General features: G+C 42.3%; 1 protein-coding gene across 1 annotated transcript in view; it reads right to left on the bottom strand.

The window, feature by feature from the left end:
- DCC (DCC netrin 1 receptor) overlaps positions 1-18,636 on the bottom strand; it is a 912,686-nt gene that overhangs the window by 59,208 nt on the left and 834,842 nt on the right. The gene's annotated exons all lie outside the window — the stretch shown is intronic.

Below are 18,636 nucleotides of genomic sequence, written 5' to 3'. Positions count from 1 at the left end.
AAGGTGCCACTGGAAGGAATTTTTAAATTTTATTTTGTTTTGACTATGGCAGACCAACACGGCTACCTACCTGTAACTGGAACATTATTTCTGGGTTAGTGGAGTATGTAACCTGAAGCGTCTGTAACCTGAGGTACCACTGTATTATTCTGCCAGGTGACACCATGTCTCTTTAAGGCAGTGATGGCCAAACGTGGCCCTTCAGCTGTTTTTGGACTACAACTCCCATCATGATGATGGGAATTGCAGTCCCAAAACAGCTGGAGGGCCGAGTTTGGCCACCACTGCTTTAAGGCATCCACATCTGGGGTAGTCAATGGGGAGCCCAATGACGGACTTTAACAATGCTAACTAGGGCTGATGGGAGGGCATCACAGACTAGACCTAATGCTTTCTTGGCATATATGTCTCCTGTTGACTGACTGACTTCCATGCAAAGTCAAATCACTCAAAAGGAATGTGCTACCAAAAGCTGAGGTGTTTAAAAAAATAAAATAATAACAACCCTGCTCTTTTATTGATCGATTCTGTTTTCACTTTGTGTTGCCTGGTTCCTAACTGTTCGTATAATATTTAATAATATGTCACAGAATGAAAAAAAAATAATATTGACAGATGGTACAGAAATTTTGTAAATAAGTAAAACAAATAGCCTCCTTCACACTCTTGTTATACTAAGCAGCATACCAACTTCTGGATGTCGTATTCCAGAACATAGTAATGGATGTGAGTAGACTTTGTCAAATAAAATGGAAAGTGGTTATTTTACCATATGAAGCATTTTTGAAAAAGTGAAGTTTATTTTAGAAGTATATATCAGCTGTTTGAAGGACAGCACATTATAATAGCTAACCTCTAAGGGCACATGGATATTACACAATATAAATTGTACAGAATTATAGCAGTTTCTTACAATAGCAGAATTTGCAACTGTTCACAAATTGCCTCACTGCCTCCCAGTACTAATGTTGAGTGAACACTGTGCTAATGATGCAAGTCACATTTCCCCATGACTTGACAGAAAAGAATGACTCAGCAAGTGTGGCATTGCACAGCACTGCCATTCCTTCGCAAAGACTCACAAAAAGGCCCTCTAGCTATCTTGTTCTATATCAGTCCTAGGATAAATTCTCAGAGAGTCAGAAGCACTCCAGATATTTCTAACTGTGCCAGTTCTAGCCCACATTGATTAAACCAGGCAGTTTACTCATATACTTTAGCTTCATTTCTAAAAAAGATAAATTATGGATTTATATGTGTATATAGTGGACATGAGTGGTTGCTGTGGTCTAAACCACTGAGCCTAGGGCTTGCTGTTCGGTGATTCGAATCCCCGCAATGGGGTGAGCTCCCTTGCTTGGTCCCAGCTCCTGCCAACCTAAGCGGTTGGAAAGAACATCAAAGTGCAAGCAGATAATAAGTACCACTCCAGCATGAAGGTAAACGGCGTTTCCGTTTCACCAGAAACGGCTTAGTCATGCTGGCCACATGACTCAGAAAAACTGTCTGCGGACAAACATCGGCTCCCTCAGCCAGTAAAGCGAGATGAGCGCCACAACCCCAGAGTCGTTCGCGACTGGACTTAACTGTCAGGGTCCTTTGCCTTTACCTTTTTATGTGTATATATATACAGGTGAAACTCAAAAAAATAGAATATTGTGGAAAGGTTCATTTCTTCAGTAATTCAACTTAAAAGGTGAAATGAAATATGAGATAGACTCTTGACATGCAAAGCGAGATATGTCAAGTTTTTATTTCTTATAATTGTGATGATTATGGCGTACAGCTGATGAGAACCCCAAATTAACAATTTCACTTTGGGGTTTCATCAGCTGCACGCCATAATCATCACAATTATAACAAGCAAAGGCTTGACATAACTCGCTTTGCATGTCACGAGTCTATCTCATATATTAAACTCCAGTAGCTAATGAAAACAATTGCTTACATAAATGGACTTTTCCACGATATTCTAATTTTTTGAGTTTCACCTGTATGTTGTATTAAAGTCATGGAGCAGTCGTGATTTCTGCATTAGGTAAAATGTCTACAATTTGGGGTAGAAGGGAGATCTGCACTTAGAGCAGGAGGAGGAGGATCACTTCCAGAAATGCTCCCATGCCCGGAGCTTCTCCTGCAATTTTTGCATTACACACCCTTGTCCCCAACAACCGGGCAGAGAGATCAAGCAGAGAGTTGGGAACTACAAGATATGTTATTCTGATTACCCGCATGCAGCAAGTTCAGGGTCTTAAATTACAACAAAAACTTTATAGACTCGTAAAAATTACAGGGTTTATAGTCTCATAAAAATAACAGGGATGCCCCACAGGCGCCGAGTGGTCAGGCATACAACTGATGGATTTGCCCATGTTACCTTGGAGGTGCACACCGTGAAACGAGTTTAGGAGAGGCTTCGCAGCAACCCGCAGAGAGGCCTGACATATGCTTCGAGAATGATGGTGGTTAACCCGAGAAGTTGTTTCATTGTGCTGGAGAGGTGCCTGCAGCTTAGGTACACCTGAAATTATTCCTCTTTGCTGATTTGCCTATCAACGGTGTGAAGTGCTCTGGTTTGAAAGGCCCAATTAGGAATGTAAGGTCATTATCATCACGGGCGTTTTCAGCATAATCAACTTCTCAATCAAGATAATTGCAGAGCCATTGGCATTTGATCCTCGGAAGCAGAGTAGAGCTGCACAACGGCTCCGTCGTAATCATTAGAAATGGAGAGCAAATTAGTCACTTTGCACTCATGAGTGGGATATGTGGTGTTTGTTTGTGCATGTGGTCAGAAATCATAGACCAGCTGGAACTTGCACCCCTTGAAATATTGTCACATATTTACTGTACAAATTTTAAAAGGAATGTTGCAACATGTGGAAGCAGTATACAGCAGTGATGTTGATGTTATTAGAACGGATCCCACATCCCATTTGAGCAGAATTCCATCCTTGCCCAGCCATACCTTTTGGCTGTTTTCCTAGGGGCGGTGAGAGAGACACGTGACCTTTAGCTTTACAAAAAACAAAAAACACCTGTGGTTAGTTTTAAGCTCCAATTATGCTGGAAAATAATGTAATGAGTGCAGATATATATGAGTTGGTGATTTCATTCCAATCTACCGAAACCTCCTATAATTATCAAATAAGACCCACTCCAACTTTAGAATATATTCTGAAGTGTTTTCAAAATAGACCTTCTCCTTAGGGAAGCAAAATACCCTGGTTTTATGCATGAAAGCAAAAGGTCTGAGCTTTTGATTTGTGGCAATTAGGCTGATAGCAGAGCTATAAATCAAACAGCCCTTAACAAGTCTAGTGCATGGCATTTCAACAAAACTAATCCAACCAATATCTCATATTGGATTTATGGTGATGCAATTTTATTACTCAGCTTAGACTTTGCTTAGGCATGCAAAGAGAGGCTGAAGATCACCAGAGGGACTGTAATCCTGCTCATCCTAGACCACTCAGAAGCATTTGATAATTTGATAATCAATCCTTCTTGACCATCTGAAATGCATGGGAATGGAGAGCACTGATTGACAGTAGTTCTGTTCCTATTTGAGGGGCCAGTATTAAGAGGTATCTCTCTCTCTCTCTCTCTCTCTCTCTCTCTCTCTGTGTGTGTGTGTGTGTGTGTGTGTGTATCATTGCTCTCTCCAACTGGAGAAAACACGCCTAGGTTCCATCTTGTCCCTGTGGTTTTCAATAACTATAATGAGCCTCTGAGTTTTGCTATGGAAAAGTAACACTTCAGATTCAGAAGCAATTCAGAAAGACTTCTGTGTTTGCCTTATGTCATAGAACCGCAACACTTTAGATTACTGTTACAGGTCGGTAGCCGTGTTGGTCTGCCATAGTCAAAACAAAACAAAATAAAAAATTCCTTCCAGTAGCACCTTAGAGACCAACTAAGTTTGTTCTTGGTATGAGCTTTCGTGTGCATGCACACTTCTTCAGATACTGGAAGGATTTTTTATTTTATTTGTTTTGACTTTAGATTACTATTTAAGTTGAAGAGATGGTGCCCATGTTTGCATTTTTCCTCTTCCTTGCTTTTAATTGTTGTGACATTTTATTTTTTAGAGCGCAAGACTGTGATAAAAACTATCTTGTTTTTTATTGATTCTATGCCAGGTACTGCAGGAGCCCATTCAGCTGAAAAGTGGGGAACACTTTCAAATTTAAATATATAAATTACTTTAAATTAAAACTGAAAACCAGGAGAATCATAGGGCTGCAAGGAACCTCAAGAGTCGTCGAGTCAAAACCCTGCAATGCAGGAACCTTTTGCCCAAACTTGGGCTTGAACCCATGACCTTGAGATTAAGTTTCTCATGCTCTGCCAACTGAGCTATCCCAGAGTTCCTTGCCAATCTTGCTTTGCTAGAATATCTTAAAACGACAAATAGATGAAGACAGAAAACAATTCCAAGGTGACATTCCTCCAAGGTTAGGATTGGACATATGAATAGCACTGAAAAATTTTTCCAACAGCACCAACGCCTTGGCATTTTTACTCAGTAGTAAGTCCCACTATGGCCAATGAGGCTTACTCACAGATAAATGCACACTGGATGGCAGCCTAAAGCTATATTAATCTTCTGATTTCCTGAATCTTCTGGCACTTGCTGCAAGCCCCTCCCCCCAAAAAAAACCACAATTGGACCACTGACATCCAATTATATCTTATTATCTCCACATCCCGCTGAGTATTCACCCTACAGGAAAAACGTTTCATAAAAATCAGAGGTGAAGCCGGAGGGGAGGGGGAACTCTTTTGAGAGAATAGGCAAATATGTATCGGTTAAAAATCATATTTCTCAAGTCTCTCTCACTCTTAAAAAAGGCTTTGAAATCCATCTGAATCTCTCCTCACTGCACGGCAGCTGTGATCCAGGGAAAGGTAAAATAAAATAAAAATGAGGCATATTTCTGCTACTACAGCACTGAAAGAGAGGTCTGCCTGCATGCTGGCATTAGGCAATAGATGTAACTTTCAGTGTTCTCCTTACTAGCTGGGAGAAAGCACCACAACAAGCAAAACCAGACAATTTCTGGTGTTCGGCCAAACAGTGTTGAGCAGAGGCGGTTTATGCTTCAAATAGCCAAGCAGCAACATAACTGCCTGTAATCCAAACACGACACAGGTTGAATTACATTTTTGTTTGGAAAGAGAGAGAGAGTAAAAATTGGAATACCCAGGCAACGCTTCAACTGCCTTACAAATGCTATTTCCTTGAAAACTCAAACAATTAGCACTCTGTTTATTCATGAGATTAAAAGCAGCGAGGTGTAAAATGGCAGGTGTCCTGTCAAACGCAACACATTAATTCCTCGGCCAGAGAAGGCTCGGCATTTTGACAGGATGGGTTTCAAGTTTCTGCTGTTTGCCTTCCACGGAACAGAGGAGGCAACAATTTCTGAAGTTTGAAGCATATGGTTCTGGTTTTCAGCCTGGAAGGTCTGTCCAGTGGTGCTCCCAGTCAACTGGAGGATTATGGGTCTCTTTCCAGCAGGTTCCTTCTAACTCTAAATTTCTAAGGTTCTTTGATTCTAATACACACTGCAACCCGCTAAAAGACAAAACCGGGGGTTTCTGAGGAATCCCCCTACACTTCCCCCATTTGCTTTAAATTTTCCCCATTTTCTGTGGCTCTTCAGATCCATTTTGTACTTCCCAGCACCATCCTGCAGAGCACAGTCTCACAATAGAGGAAAAGGTCATCTGGTTGTCTAGACCAGGGATGTCCAACCGGTCGACTGCGATCTATAGGTTGACCCCCATGTGATAGTGGTCAATTGCAGGCTCATTTTCCTTCCTTTGCGGGGAAACTTTGGTTCCCCCCCCCAAAAAAAAGGTCAACAACTTTGCAGGAAAACTTTTTAAATAACTTTTTTTTTATATATAAAAAAAATAGTTTTCCAATATACCTCCAGTAATAGCCAAATTGGAGGGATGTGGGTGGAGCTGTTGAAGGGGTTAATTAGCTAACCTGGATATATTTACCTGAATGTACTGTTAGAGACTCTTTTGAGTGGAGGCTTTTCTGTATGAAACCTTTCTTTTTGCTGTGAACTTTGATCTGCATTGCACTTCTTTCTAGCATATTATTGTATTAGCTGTGACTAAGTGTCTGAAGATAACGATGGAAGGTCAACCTTGCACAGAGAGGAACTGTCTAGGTCAGAGACAGATGGGATGGCCTTGCTGAAGTGCGCATGCTAGCACAGGAACCAACTCAAGGCTTTGCCTTAAGATTGCAAGAACAGGAAATGTTCCTTATATGGACAAGGACAAGATTCCTGGGGTGGGAAGGTAAGAACTGTCTGAAAATTGACTAGCTTTTGTACTTGCTTGGGTGTCTGAACACCGCAAGTGCCTCTACATGCAGAAAATAAATTTTTCTCTCTCTGAAGCCAGCAGCCTTTGTGTCTTTTCTGCTTCCATGTTTTCTCGCCGGCCGCAACCGTAGGAACCCATAGGGGCAAATAAGGCTGCACTGTGGTCTAAACCACTGAGCCTCTTGGGCTTGCCGATCAGAAGGTCGGTGGTTCGAATCCCCATGACAGGGTGAGCTCCAGTTGCTCTGTCCCAGCTACTGCCCACCTAGCAGTTCGAAAGCACGCCCCCAAGTGCAAGTAGACAGGGGCATAGCAAGGGGGCGAGGGGGGTGGTCCGCCCCGGGTTCCATAATGGAGGGGGTGACAAATTATCAAGGAACAATTTTTTTTGCAAAAAAAAATTCTTTTTGATTTTTTTTTTAAATGCCTGCTCCGAAGGTCTTATCTTACTATACTAGGGATTGTATAGCTATATATGAAATTTCATGCATATCGGTTAATATATTGACCCTCCTCCACCAAAATAGCTGTTCACTTGGCTGTTTTCCTATGTCATGAAGGCTGGAATTTCAGTTCAGAGAACACTTACTGTTCCCAACCCTAACCCTGTGGAAAGCCATCTAATTAGACTTTAATTAGATTTTGAGATGTTTTTAGGAGGTAATTTAATTCTTGTTTGATTTTATACCAATGTTATGTATCTGATGTTAGCCACCCTGAGCCCGAATTTGGCCGGGGAGGGTGGGATATAAAGAAAAGTTTTTATTATTATTACTTGTTATTATTCCTTTGTAAAAAAAAATATGAAATAACATAAAACATTTTTTGCGGGGGGGATCAATGGGGGGGGGGGTTGACAATAAATTTTCCTCACCAGGTACCACCTGACCTTCCCATGCCTTGGGGGGGAGGGGTGACAATTTTTTTTTTGCCTCCGGGTACCAATTTACCTTGCTACGCCCCTGCAAGTAGATAAATAGGTACTGCTCCGACGGGAAGGTAAACGGCATTTCCGTGCACTGCTCTGGTTTCTCCAGAAGCAGCTTAGTCATTCTGGCCACATGACCCACAAAAACTGTCTGCGGACAAACGCCGGCTCCCTCGGCCTGTGAAGCAAGATGAGCATCACAATCCCAGAGTCGTCTGCGACTGGACTTAACTGTCAGGGGTCCTTTACCTTTACCTTTTTAATAGCCAAATTATAACAATAACAATTTGGAAGCCATGGTTGGTTTCCTAGGCAACTGAGTGACGACTTCTGGCATCCTGGCACTTTCAGCACAGTGCTGAAAGGGACAAAACGGCCACAATCGCTGTGCTGGTAAAGGATCAGAAAAAGAAATGAATATCAGGGTGGTTTTCTTGGAGGAGGGAGCATGCTGGACAGTGCAAGGGGCAAACGTTATGGCTCCCCAAACTGAGCCAAAATGGAGGCTACAAGTTTGCAGTTATTGAACAGGACTGTAAAGTTAAACATTATGGGTCGTGAGTTTTTCCTCTGAGTTGTTGTTGTCGTTCAGTTGTGTCCGACTCTTCGTGACCCCATGGACCAGAGCACGCCAGGCACGCCTATCTTTCACTGCCTCCCACAGTTTGGCAGTTTTTCCTCTGAGTAGGCCCATTGAAATTAATGGACCTAACATAGATTTATCTGTTGTTTTCATAATTATTTTCATATCCATTATTTTCAGTGAGTAAGGCTAGCAACGGACACAACCCTTAGGTCAGCGTTCAACAAAGTTTTACTCAGAGTAAACCCACTGAAATGAATAAGCAGAACTTCAGTCGGTTTACTCTGAGTAAAACCTAATTGGATACCACCGTTTGCTTCAGCTCAGGTGTACAACAGATTATTTCCCAGCCCCGGTCCCGGTCCCCTTCAAACCAAGAGTCCCATCTAACAAACGTTTGAGCTTCTCTACAAACAATTATCCATTCTGATTTCCCAGGTTTTCCTATTGTACAGTTGTTGTTGCTTAACTTTCTCCTCATCCTGCGCACAGTTTTCTTTTTCCTTAAGGGAATTAATTCCTCATTATATAATCGCTCTGAAACCAGTGCAAAGAAATGCAGAAATGCACTTTGGTATAATTATATAACCACCGAAGTAATTTCGTTATGAAAACAGCTGGCTTTGTATATATACACACTTTGTATATATAGGCAACCCAAACTCTGCAGAGACCTTGTGCTGGCCACTGGAGAAATACAACCATTTCATAAAGTATGCAGCATCTAATAGCATGTAGAGCCACCTTGTAGCTTTCAGGAGAAGCAAATGAAGGGCTTTTGTTACTTGACCTAATTAAATTAGGTGCTGACATAAAATCAAATCAAATCAAGGACTGCATTTACTCAACACCTTTAGCCTGACACGGAAAACTGATTTAATAAACGGTGAATGGAAATCTACCTTGAAATGATTTAAGGGCCCTCATTTGGCCTTGTCCAGCTGATTTCAAAAATAGTCCTGGCTTCAAGTGTAGGAGTTCCATAAATTTATTTCTCTAGAACTTAGCTTCCTCCTATTTTGCACTTAACAGCAAAATGTGGGCTGTGCCAGAGCAGGAAGGGAAAAAAATGCAATTAGGCTTGAGTGAGAAATGGGAAAAGAGGAACAAATGTCAGAGGCACTCTGTGCATGCCTGTGTTCTATGGAGGTGTGAACATGGAAATGTGAAGGAAGCATGTAGGGACTTGCTGGAACATTTGAGTCATACGAAGCACATGTGGGGACATCTGATCTGTACACAATCAATGGCTATCCCTAAGGAGAAAGAGGAAGAAACAGAGTGGTCCGCTCAGAGTGTGGGTGTGTCAATCGTTTTGAACCTGGACCACCAACCCACTATGGACTACAAGATGGTACTATGGGATCCTGGGCCAACAAGGAGGGATGTCAGAGAATTCCCTTTGAAATGAAAATGTGGATGGAAATTCCTACAATTCGTATGCTTGATCATGGTCAGGGGTGGAAATCACGTGAGCAGATATGGGTGGCATCTGTTATCCTTTTTAAGTCTGCATTTTTTTAAAAAAACTTTTCATTCCACTGAAATGCAATTGAAATTAATCATGTAATTTATTGAAACAAACAAACAAAAATTCCTTCCAGTAGCACCTTAGAGACCAACTAAGTTTGTTATTGGTATGAGCTTTCATGTTGGTCTCTAAGGTGCTACTGGAAGGAATTTTTTGTTGTTGTTGTTTTGACTATGGCAGACCAACACGGCTACCTACCTGTAACTAGAACTATGTAATTAATTACATAAGCAATAGCAGATAGCAAGATGAACAATGTAGGTTTTAGCAGAAGCCAAACTGCAGGGGAGCAGAAACATCACTGATTGCAACAAACCAAGGATGGGAAAGAAATTTCTTCTTCTTCTTCTTCTTCTTCTTCTTCTTCTTCTTCTTCTTCTTCTTCTTCTTCTTCTTCTTTACAAGTTACCTGCACTGCTCCATGCTGTTATGTGCTTCCCAGAGCAGCAATGAGTTCCAAGGGTACCTGTCTTCTTTTGGAAGATGAGTACACTGGAGGTTTGTGGCGTTTTGTAATATCTGGTTTTATTTACAAATAAGTTGAGCATAGGTGGTCTGCTACAAAGCACTACATCTGCTGCCCTAGATTAGATCCCAGAGTAGGATTTGGGGAGAAATTTACTTCCGTTTTCATTTTAAACCTACCTTACTTCACACTTGTCAAAAGCAATATGTGGACTGAAGCAAAGCTATCCTCTGACATTTGCACTTGCAAATTTGGCAATGCGCTTCACCACCAAAAAAATGCTTGCAAAAATATTAGGGAAAATAACATATGAAATATAGTACATTAAGGGAAATTGCTGGCATTAACGTGTTTATAAAGAAAAATGTGCACTAAAGTGCTGGCAGTTTTTTTAAAGGATTTTTAAAAAACCAACCAACCAACCAACCAGGGGTCATGTGAGTTCTAAACTGAGCCATCATCTGACTGCTGCATTTTGAAATCATCCTGGATATCATTTTGAGAACCCCACTGCTGTTTTTCACAATGCTTTATAAAGAATCCTCTGCATCAACATTTCTGTGCATGCATGCATTATTTTAATGCACGCTTATAAAAAAGAACCTGATCGAAGCTACCCATAAAGTTTTACTGAATGCCTGCAGCAGAAAAAAGGAAGGTGTGTTCATTTCCCTTATTTTCCCTTGGCTCCCAGAGCTTTCCCCAGAGAATCAGTCAAAATGAGGCAACACATGTTTTCTGGACAACAAGCGGCACTGCTGTGAGCACATGAGGCCTGGTTACAGCCTCCAACTCCTTGAAGAGGAAGGCATATTGCAGCATACAAACACATTTTCTGCCAAACCCATTGGTAACCTCTGCCACTTCCCATTTAATTTCTTTGGTTCCCACAGCGCAAGGAGAATGAACAAATGGAAGGGAGTGTGGGTGGGAGGAGAGGAGATTTATTATTATTATTATTGCATACCGGGAACTGATGTCTTGTTGACCAAAGTGAGGTTACTGCCACATACACAATCTAATTTTAATCTAGCATGCTTATCTATTTCTCCACATGAAATAAAGTAGTATGAGCTTTCTCAGAATGGGCCGAGCCCCAAAGGGACTTGGTTCTTTTCTATCCTGATTCAAATGCATTCGAAGGAAAAAGATGTTCCCAAATTCACAGGTGAGCCTCCGGGGTCGTAACACGGCAGCCTATTGCAGCCCACTGGACACTGAATGGGGAAACTGGGGGGGCCAGTGGGGCATGCTGGGGAAAAAAACCCTTTACACATTGATGTGAGTTTTAAGGCTAGACTGGTATGCTCTGAAAGGACAGGAATTTACGGGGCACGGGGGGTGGGATTGCCAAGCAAACGATTGATCTGGTCACACTTGTCAGCAGGTAAGTTTAACCACTTCCCCTTAGGAAATGGGATTTGCTGTGGACAGGATTCACCTAGTAATACAATCAAGACCTTGGGCAACTAAGGCAGTACTTTGTCTTTCCAAAAATCACCCCAATTCTGGCGAACCAGGAGTCAGCAAACAAGCACCATGCTTGAGCTATAGCAATAATCTTGAAGCTTGATTCTGAAGTTTTCACTGGTCAAACCACCCTGCTGCTAAAAGGAATCATGTGCCACCTTCTCTGCAAGGAAACTAAACCAGAAAGCTAAGTTCTAAGCATAATTTGTTGCTTGGCTAACCTTGTTACTGTGGGTAGCCGTGTTGGTCTGCCATAGTCAAAACAAAATCGAAAATTCTTTCTAGTAGCACCTTAGAAACCAACTGAGTTTGTTCCTGGTATGAGCTTTCGTGTGCATGCACACTTCTTCAGATACACTGAAACAGAAGTCACCAGATCCTTAAATATAGTGGGGGAGTGGGGAGGGGTATTACTCAGAAGGGTGGTGGGAATGGGTGATAGGCTGATAAGTGTGGAAAACCTGTTGACGACTCTAAACGGCTGCAATTAGTCTAGCAGGGAAAGGCAAGGGGTGAGATGGCTAAAGATGGCTTTGTTATGTATAATGAGATAAGAATCCAATGTCTTTGTTCAAACCAGGTTTCTCCATGGTTTTAAGTTTGGTGATTAGTTGCAATTCAGCCACTTCTCTTTCCAGTCTATTTCTGAAATTTCTTTGTATTAAGACAGCTACTTTGAGATCTTTTATAGAATGTCCTGGGAGATTGAAGTGTTCTCCTACTGGTTTCTCTGTCTTGTGATTCCTGATATCAGATTTATGTCCATTTATCCTTTGGCGTAGGGTTTGGCCTGTTTGTCCAATATAGAGAGCTGAAGGGCACTGTTGGCATTTGATAGCATACACAATGTTGGAAGATGAACAATTAAATAGTCCTGAGATGGTGTGTTTGATGTTGTTGGGACCAGTAATGGTGTTATCCTTTGCTGCCACATAAACCCGGATAACACCATTACTGGTCCCAACAACATCAAACACACCATCTCAGGACTATTTAATTGCTCATCTTCCAACATTGTGTATGCTATCAAATGCCAACAGTGCCCTTCAGCTCTCTATATTGGACAAACAGGCCAAACCCTACGCCAAAGGATAAATGGACATAAATCTGATATCAGGAATCACAAGACAGAGAAACCAGTAGGAGAACACTTCAATCTCCCAGGACATTCTATAAAAGATCTCAAAGTAGCTGTCTTAATACAAAGAAATTTCAGAAATAGACTGGAAAGAGAAGTGGCTGAATTGCAACTAATCACCAAACTTAAAACCATGGAGAAACCTGGTTTGAACAAAGACATTGGATTCTTATCTCATTATACATAACAAAGCCATCTTTAGCCATCTCACCCCTTGCCTTTCCCTGCTAGACTAATTGCAGCCGTTTAGAGTCGTCAACAGGTTTTCCACACTTATCAGCCTATCACCCATTCCCACCACCCTTCTGAGTAATACCCCTCCCCACTCCCCCACTATATTTAAGGATCTGGTGACTTCTGTTTCAGTGTATCTGAAGAAGTGTGCATGCACACGAAAGCTCATACCAGGAACAAACTCAGTTGGTTTCTAAGGTGCTACTAGAAAGAATTTTCGATCTTGTTACTGTGATCCTTGAACACCAGGACTGTAAAAGCTTCCCTGACCACTTGCCATGCTGGCTGGGGCTAATGGAATCTACACTGGTTGGTAATAGCGTTAAAATGCATTCTAAAAATGTGACACCAGAGGGCGCTGCAGAGCAGCGATCCATTGGCAATGGGAAACTACACTGAGAGCTATATAACTTTTTTATAGCCTTCAATAGCATTTTTACAGATCAGCATAGATCCAGCCCAACAATATCTGGAGGCCACATGCTCTCCATCCCTGATGCAGAAAAGTGGTCCCCTCTTTTCCTCTCCTTTTTGCTATATCCTACCTTTTATTTATTTTATTTTTTGTGATGCTCCATACTGCAACCATCCTTTTCTGCTGGTGGAGGCTGGGAAAATGAGAGCCGGTTGGACTCTGAAGCATGGCCGTCAGTTAATAGCAGTTACCAGTGCATAGCCTGCCTTGCTGCCTGAAGGAACTGCTCTGGCTCCTGTTATTGCTGGAGCTTTTCAATCCAGTGAGCATTTTTAATGTAATCTTTTTATAGAATTCTACAGGCTATGCCCATTAAGTAGAACAAGTCCCCAACAACAACAGAAGCAACGGGCTTGGCATCATGACGATGGGATTTAGGGTGTGTGTGTGTGTGTGTGTTTGAGAGAGAGAGAGAGAGAGAGAGAGAGAGACTTTAATGATTTATAAATAACAAGGCACAACCAAGGCTGTAACGAGAATATTCAATGAAGGGTCTCCCCCCCCCCTTTGTCTTTGCTTGGTTTGGCAGAGAGGCAGAAAGCACACGATGTGCGCATAGCTCAAGTCTTTCCCAACAATTCCACTCCTACCTCAATGTGGGGGAGGAAATGCAAGGAAACTCTGAACGAGAAATGGAAGAGGTGCATGCAAGCTATAGGCAAGGGAAATCTCAGTTGTAAGCGAGGGTATAGTCAGGTGAAGGGGAAAGCGGCCTTTGCTAACCGGTCAGTTCCCACCCTCGAAACGTTGGAAGGCCTTTCCCAACTATAGAGCCCTTTTGCTCCCCTCCAGAAAATGAAAAGAACCATTTATTCTGTTCATTTGTATGAGGCAGGAAACGATGGTTCTGAAATGACACTCAGGGCTGCTTCTGGGCTGCTGCAATTTTCAGTCACGTGCCAGAAAATTCAGGTTGCGCGGTCAAAGTGGATTTCAAACTCTCGAAGAACAAGCCTGCTTCCTCCAAAAATCAGACTTGTTTGCAACAGGGAATGCAATAAGAAAAGGAACTGGAAAGTGTGGGATGACAATTGATCAGTGCAGCGTCATACAACCTCCCTGCCCTACAAACTGCATCTAAACTCTCTGCAAATTTTGTCCAAACAGGTCAGGATGAATGCGCAGGAAGCAGCCTTTGCCTCTGGTACTACATCAACACAACGCCCCAATATTTTCTATGCACGTCTCTAATTTGTATGAGGATCAGTCAGGTTCCACTTGCTCAGTTCTTTGTGTTATGAATCCCATTTTCGCTACCTTCCTCCTTGTTCCTACATCTGACCCTTTGCTCTGTTTTGTTTGAGACCTTGTCTATACATATAGAAGAGTGAGGTTGCAGGATACAGTCCTGAGGTGGTAGGATGGGGCTGCATCACCAGTTCAGCTTGCAGGTGGGGTATAGTTTCGGCTGCTCTTCCATGCAAAAATAAAATAAAAAATAAAATAAAAAAATCAACGAAGCCTACACAACAGAACTCACCACAAGTAGAAAGTGAACCCAACAGGGGTCTCAGCCTTTTGCCTCATGTGCTGGCTTTCTGTGTGCATGCTTTTTAACCCAAGGAAGCATGCAAAATTAGCTCCTCTACTGAAAATCAGAAGTGATGCAGCTCTTTCAACCACCTCCTTATTCCCCCCCCCCATTCTGTTGCACGAGTAGATCAGGCAACATTCATCAGCGCAACGGCAAAGTCCTTTTTCACCTTTCCCTTATCCTTCAGGTACTTTTTCAAGAACAGGATTTATAAACCACTTAATCCTCCAAACCTCTAAGAAGATTACATAAAATAAACGTCAAAATTACCAACAGAACAAGGTAACAGCTGGGTGGGGGTGGGGGCTATGGGCACCCCAACTTTTCAAGGAGGAGACCCTCAAAACTCTGTGGCAGCCTATGCACACATGCTGCACGATGTGCTCACCTCAGTCATGCATGCCGTGGGGTGTGCTTACATCACTCGTGTGCGCCGCACAGTGTGCGCATGACCTGTCAGCACGCCCCATCATTTGCATGAGTGACATCAGCATGCCCCATGGCGTGGGTGCATGTTGCATGGCTCCAGCCCCCTTAATCGTGGGGGCAAGCCGACATGCATGCAAGGTAGCCATATTTAAACAAAACAAAACCGTAATTTAAAAACATGTGTCTTACAAAACAAAATGTGATATCAAAAATACATGTCAACTTTACATATCTAGGTAGCTCCTGTCTTAAGCATTTGCTTTTATCAAATGATATCAATATGAATTCAAGAAAGGGAATAAATATTTATTATTCCTGATGCTTCTTACGAGAGCGCTGTATTATGACACTTAAAAAGAACACCTTAAAATATCCATGGTCTTTTAACTCTAAGCTGTACTACAACATGAAACAATGCCTCGCAAAGCAGCAATAATTGCCCAGAAAACCTCCATTTTTCAAGCACATTCCCATTGTTCTTTTCACATTTCACTTTTCCAAATCTCAATTTATTATTCTGATACCACGTAGGCAGGGAAATTAGCAGTGCTGTCACCCAAATGATAAAGAAACCTGCCTTTGATTCTATTTGTGTTTACTTGGAATCGCTACAAGGTATGTAAGGAAAATGGCATCTACTTTATGTTCCAGAATGTCTATTAAGATCAAACAAATTCGACTGTTTACTTTGCCCATTTATAACTGAATGCTAAAGTTGGAGAGAACAGTTTGTTACGCTGCATGACTTTCCAGCAAAAACAAATTAATTCCAAGGCTTTTGCCTCATGGAGAAATGCCATCCAGACGTTTTCTTGAGTTACTCGTTTTATTCAGTGGCAGTGTGAAGTGACAGCTACAGGCTATTATTTTAGTAGAAATGTTTATATTACTTAGCATGCATTAACGCCTAGGAAATATGAGTGTAAAGGACATCATTGTTAGGGACTCTTGCAAAGCTTTTCGGGTTAGGGCTGGGCGATAAATTGGATTTTGCTTGCTATTTAATGAGAAACTTCCTAATCTGCACTTCTTAGACCAATAGATTAACTGAAACACCGTTGTTCTTAGAAATTTGCTTTTCCTTGAATTTTGCACTGAGGTTCCCCAATCAGTCTGTACAAAAATGCATATATTAGGAGGAAGCGTGCATATATTAGTGAAAACAGCGTGCAAAATGCATTATATTAGGAGAAATGGTTTCAAAAGCATGCATCAGTCAAAACTGCATTCAGAAAGGTGATTAGAAGAAATGCACACTAAAATGCTAATATTTTCCATGAGGATTTTTCTTTCAAAAATGCAAATTGTGACAGAAGTGTGAAAGCCTGAAGTATAGATTTTTTAAAAAAAATGAGAAACAGAGAAAAATGCATAGATTCATCCATCCCTAGTTTGGGCCCACATAAAATCTGGGGCTTGTAATGCTTACTTTCAAAGAAGAGGTGAGCAACACGAGACTCCAGAATTAACCTCTAGCTTGGATTGAAATCTAAGGTGGAGGAAAATTCCCAACCTACTCACCCACCGAGACCTCAAATGTCTGGGCCACCTATCCCCGTTCTCTTTAAACAACCCTTATCCTACTGGGCAGTAGCAACAGCTGTTTTCTAATTGTGGGAATTGGGGTGGTGGTCTGTCCCTTCCTGCCCACCTCTGGTGCACTGGTAGTGTGGCAGGTGGAAATGTCCTGATGGAAACCTACATACCTTGCAAGGAAGATGGTCAATTTCCAAAGTCAGGATGGTTTGGAAAAAGAACCAGAACTATTTAAGGATTCTGTCTTCTTGGGGAAATAGCTTGACTTATTTTCTGGGCAAATCTGACGTGGGATGGGGTAAGTCTAATAGCTGATAATGTACAGTATTCCCGAGACCTCAAGGTCCCAAGATATTCTTGGGCTACCCAGATATTCTTGGGCTACAAATCCCATTATTGCTGACCATTGGCTATGCTGTCCGGGGAAGGTGGGGGTTGTAGTCCAACAATCTAAAGGAATCTAAAGGTTGGAAAGGCTGCACTAGGAAAAGAGTTTGTGTTGCATTTTCCATATTCATTTTTATGCATCCTCAAGAGCTTAAACAAGGTTACTTAAGGAGAGAATGTGAAAAGAGAGCTTTCTTAGGGCTGTTGACAGAGGAATGGGTAGGAAGGACTTTTGCTCAAGCTGGTATATAGTATTTTGTTTCTGGGGTGAAGTTTTATGGAGCAGAAAGTGTTCTGTTTCCTGGTTATCACCCCCCCCCCCCATTTATATTAAGACCAATCCACGTAGAGCCATTTTCTGGAAGCAGGGTCACAGACTGCACATATTTCCATGGAAACTAGAGCATCATATGCAAGTGGGTAAAGGTAAAGGACCCCTGGACAGTTAAGGCTAGCCAAAGGCAACTATGGGGTTTCGGCGTTCATCTCGCTTTCAGGCCGCGGGAGCCGGCATTTGTCCACAGACAGCTTTCTGGGTCATGTGGCCAGCATGACTAAACTGCTTCTGGTGTAACGGGATGCCGTGACATAACCCAGAGCACACGGGAATGCTGTTTGCCATCCCGCCACAGCGGTACCTATTTATCTACTTGAACTGGTGTGTTTTCGAACTGCTAGGTTGGCAGGAGCTGAGATAGAGCAACGGGAACTCATCCCGTCGCGGGGATTCAAAATGCTGACCTTCCGATCGGCAAGCCCAAGAGGATCAGTGATTTAGACTACAGCGCCACCCGCGTCCCTGTCATATGTAGTATATATAATGCACATGCCCACCAAGGACACATTCAGACACAGTGAGATTGTGCATACCCAGTCAGAGGCTCCTCTCCTACCTCTGGGCCTACTGAGCATCCACACATGGCTGTAATATTTACATGTGGCCTACACAGAACATGCATATGACAGATGCACACATCTGATTCAAAGACTGTGTGTGAGCTGTTGATCACAGCATATAGAGCTACATGAATTTTATGCACCTAGGCCTAATCCAAATGTTGACCCTGAGTATCAGGTAAGCCAAGAGGAAAACTGGCAAACCAAGAGAGGTAACATTTCTCAAAGTAAAATGTCTTCTCAAAATAACACAGCAGATTGGCGCTTGACATCCTTTGCAGCTGCTGGAGGAAATTCCCCCACCCCAAAAAAACCCCCTACAAATAAATATGTGTAGAATTATTTCCGCATCATGCATAAGGCCTACTTTTCACTATGTCCCAGAGTGACCAGTGCAACCAAAGTACAATAAGTACAGTAGAACCTCTACTTATGACCACCTTCTACTTGGGCCCAATCCAAGTTGTGACCGCGGCAAACCGGGAAGTAAATACCGGGTTTGCCATGATTTGCGCATGCACAGAAGCGATTTCTGCCGTTTGAGCACGCACAGAAGTGGCTGCCGCTGAGTGCACCTGCGCACAACGGCGCTTCTACCAGCGACCTGGATCAACTTACGGATGGACCTCTGGAACTGATTACGTCCGTAAGTAGAGGTTCCACTGTACCAAGCTTGAT

Source organism: Lacerta agilis, chromosome 11 (assembly GCF_009819535.1).
Source record: "Lacerta agilis isolate rLacAgi1 chromosome 11, rLacAgi1.pri, whole genome shotgun sequence".
NCBI lineage: Eukaryota > Metazoa > Chordata > Lepidosauria > Squamata > Lacertidae > Lacerta > Lacerta agilis.
Note: the sequence above shows the minus strand (reverse complement) of the source record. Positions and strands in the feature narration are given on the sequence as shown.